Source organism: Piliocolobus tephrosceles, chromosome 19 (assembly GCF_002776525.5).
Source record: "Piliocolobus tephrosceles isolate RC106 chromosome 19, ASM277652v3, whole genome shotgun sequence".
NCBI classification, from domain to species: Eukaryota; Metazoa; Chordata; class Mammalia; order Primates; family Cercopithecidae; genus Piliocolobus; species Piliocolobus tephrosceles.
Window position 1 is genome coordinate 18,788,450 of NC_045452.1, and position 3,349 is coordinate 18,791,798.

Consider the following 3,349-nt stretch of genomic DNA (forward strand, 5'->3'; position numbering starts at 1 on the left):
AAAAAAAAAAAAAAAAAAAAAAAAAAAAAAAAAAAAAAAAACGTAGCCTGGCTATGTCACTCCCCTGCTCAAAAATCTTTAATAGTTTCCCATTGCCTGCCAGATAAAACTCAGTTCTAGTCACAGTCACCTGTAAACTGTGAGGTTCTAGCAAGTCAGGGTCCTTCTTTGAGCCTCACTTTCCTCCCTCATAAAACAAGAAAAATTGGCCAGGAGCAGTGGTTCACACCTGTAATCCCAGCATTTTGAGAGGTCGAGGTGGGTGGATCACCTGAGGTCAGGAGTTCAAGACCAGCCTGACCAACATGGAGAAACCCCGTCGCTACTAAAAATACAAAATTAGCCGGGTGTGGTGGCGCCTGCCTGTAATCCAAGCTACTCTGGAGGCTGAGGCAGGAAAATCGCTTGAACCCAGGAGGTGGTTTTGGTGAGCCGAGATCACACCACTGCACTCCAGCCTGGGCAATAAGAGCACGAAACTACATCTGAAAAAGAAAGGAGGGAGGGAGGGAGGGAGGGAGGGAGGGAGGGAAGGAAAAATTATTTCTGTTGACCTTGAATCTGACAAAAGGCTTCAATGTGTCAGTCGAGGCAAAAGCCCTTGACTGGCCCACTGTCCACAGATGTGCAAGGTTATTCGCCTTGAGGCTGGTGTGGGACGAGGGGGCAGCAGTGCTCCCCATTTAGGCACCAACCCTCCTGCCTCCTTGTGACACTGTGGGTTTGAGGGAAGGACCAGTCCTTCTCCCATGACCAGTAACTTAGTGCTGATGGGCAGCACCTGCTCCGTGCATGGCCCCACGGGGTGGGACCACCCCCAGCTGTGGGAGCACCCTCATATCGCTGCTGGACAACACCGCCCCTGCTCCCCGGCCACAACACCACCAAGAAGATACACGTGTTTAAACAGAGCAGGTGGGGGAATCTCCAGAGAGGCTGAGTCTTTCTGTCCTACCAGAGAACAGGTAGGAGCCCTCCCATCTCTAGGTCATAGGCCCAGAGGCTCCTCCTGCAGAGAGTCCGGCGCACCTCCTCCCACAGAGTAAGTGGGCAGCGGCATGCCTTCACAGAGTGGGTGTAACCACTCCCGGAGAACAGTGGAACCCTCCCTCCACAGCAGCCGGGGGTTCCTTTTCATCCCAGGTGGGCCACGCTTGCAGAACAGACGGGGGCAGCTTCATCAGCTCCTGGAAATGCCCTCCACAGAGCAAATCAGAGCGCTTTGCAGATGGGGGAAACACGCCCAGGGCGCAGGTTGAAAATCTGCAGGGAGAGCTGAAAATGCCCCTGGCAGAGAAAGCAGAAGGAAATCCAGAGAGTATCAGGAATAGCCCTGAAGGCCGATGGAGATATCCCACAGCAAATCCAAAACCCCTCGGAGCCCGCCATGATTCCCAGGGGCCAGGCACTTCCCCAGAACTTCTAGAACGTGGTAAGCACTTAACCTTTCAATAAGTTAATCAATTCACTAGCCACTGAATAGCTGAAGATGAGCTTTGAGGCTGTTTTAACATCTCAAGGTATGTGGCTGGGGCTGAGCCTCATCGGCTATGGCATCACAAGGCCTCGTTGCACGGGGATTCTGAGGTTCAAGCAGCACCTCCGCCCAGGGAGGGAGGAATTGCTGTCATCCCATTTTACAGATGAGGCTCATGCGCGCAGGAGCCAAGGTGTCGTCAGAATCTGGCCTCAGGGCCCAGAAGAGCTCACCTAGCTTGCTTGGCGGGAGGGATCCTGATTCCCACTGCAACAGTAGCTCTGAGGTCTGAGCCCCCTACATCCCCCATGTCCTCCACAGACCTGGCCTAGACTCTGGCACCCCCATAAGTCTATCTGGCCACAGTGATCACGATCTTACCCTTACACCAACCAGCAGTTCTCAGAGCACAGTCAGGGGACCCCCTGGGGTCCAAAAGTCATTTTTTTTTTAGTAACACTCAGATGTCATTTGCCTTTTTTGCCCTCATCCTCTCATAAGGTGACAGATGAGTTTTCCAGAGACTACGTGATGTGTGACATCGGGACTGATGGAACTCGGAGGCAGATTCGAAGGTCCCGCCTGTGGTCTGTGAAGCCAGTTGTTAAAGAAATGTACAAAAAATGTAAAAGGACAGTACTCTTGTCACTAAATGTTTTTACTTTTGGAGAATGCAACTAATTTTCATAGAGTATTATTTATATTCAAATGTGTAATAGGCTGATAATTACATTAAAGGAATTAATAAACATTTTTAAATTTTGTTCCAATTTCCAATGCTGCAGGTATAGATCTATAACCTGTATAAGCAACAACTCTTTAGGGTTCTCAGTCATTTTGCAGAGAGTAACTGGGTCCTGAGACAGAGCAGGTTGGGAGCCGCCGCCTCCCACCATAGTTCCCCCAGCACAGCAGGGCTGGTGGGGGACGAGGCACCGCCAGGGGGCGCCCCTGAGCAAACCCGGCCCCCTTGCCCTCGTAAAACCCAGGAAACCCTGGTTTTGGTGTCTGTTTATAAAGTTATCGTGGATTGTTTTCCTCACGGAAGGACCTCAGGAAGTAGACAGGGGAGCCAGGGGTTGGGAAGGACTGGTCCGGGAATGAGGAGTCAAGCACATCCCATGGGCCTTGGGGTGTTCCTCCCACAGTCACAGGGAGATTGTGGAGAGACAGAGAAGGAACCCAAGCCGGGGTTGGAGGGGAGTGGAACGTTTCACCCTAGAAGCAACTGCGTGGAGGGCTGCAGTGTCACCCAAGCCTTGGGCAGGGGCTGTAAGGCAAAGGCACCTGTGCCTGCTACAGGACGTTCTCTCTACTAATCTCCAGGGAAAGTCCTAGAACCAGCCTGTAGCTGGCAGCAACCTTTCCCCAAGGCTTCACTGCGTACCCGGGAAACTGTCTGCCTGGGCGGCATTTGGTTCTCACTCTGGAGGCTTGGAGCAGGGGTAGAGGTGCTGGACCCCTAGGACAAGCCTCTGCTTAGAAAGCGCCAGAGAGGAATTCAAGGCAGGGGCTGAAATCTAGTGGCCCAGGGGGAGTCACTCAGCATAAACACAATGTGTTTATGCAGTGTGTAGAAATTGCTTCATCGAGTCGCCAGCTAATTTCACATAATAATCCAGATTCTTGCTCCTCTAGAAGGAGAAGGAGAAGAGGAAGAGGAAGAGGAGGAAGAGGAAGATGAAGAAGGAGGAGGAAGAGGAAGATGAAGAGGAAGAAAGGAGAAGGAGGAGGAGAAGGAGAAGAAGAGGAAGAAGAAAAGAAGAAAGAGGAGGAGGAGGAGAAACAGAAGAGGAAGGGAGAAGAAGGGAAAAGGAGAAGATAGAGAAGAAGGAAGAAGAAAGAGGAAGAAGGAGAAGAGGGAGGAGGAGG

At 51.6% G+C, this 3,349-nt stretch overlaps 1 protein-coding gene across 4 annotated transcripts in view; it reads right to left on the bottom strand.

Annotated features, from left to right (window-relative positions):
* The window catches only part of TMPRSS6 (transmembrane serine protease 6), a 38,216-nt gene that overhangs the window by 9,204 nt on the left and 25,663 nt on the right, over window positions 1-3,349 (bottom strand). The gene's annotated exons all lie outside the window — the stretch shown is intronic.